This window comes from Tupaia chinensis, unplaced genomic scaffold (assembly GCF_000334495.1).
Source record: "Tupaia chinensis unplaced genomic scaffold, TupChi_1.0 Scaffold000273_1, whole genome shotgun sequence".
Lineage (NCBI taxonomy): Eukaryota > Metazoa > Chordata > Mammalia > Scandentia > Tupaiidae > Tupaia > Tupaia belangeri.
The window spans coordinates 2695334-2695784 of record NW_006159755.1 but is presented as its reverse complement, the minus strand read 5'-3'; positions in this window follow the sequence as shown (position 1 = coordinate 2695784).

Here is a 451-nt window from a genome sequence, read left to right as displayed (position 1 = left end):
TTCCCTCCTACCTTTCTCCCCCTGGAAAAAAAAAAAAAAAAAAAAAAAAAAAAAAAAAAAAAACAATAATAATAATAAATGGAATTAAATAAATAATTCTTTTAAAAAGAAACTAATAATATGATTAAATTAGAAATCAGTAAGAGAAGTAAAAGGACATGAGGTCCTCACGTCCATCCCCTGGGGAACGATTTTCCCTCTCACTGCCTGTTTCACTCTGGTGAGTGCACATGCCTTATGGTAAAAAAAAAAAAACTGAAAAAGTTCTTGACTTCCTGACCTTGGGCTCCACGGGCTGCAGGTTGGGGTTTGCTCGGTGCGGCCATGTCCATCCTCACGCCGCTGCTCCTAAGGAGCCTGACAGGCCCTGCCTGGCGGCTCCCAGTGCCACGCATTCAGATCCGTTCCAAGGCGCCAAAGGAGCAGCTCGGGACCATGGATCTCGCCCTTG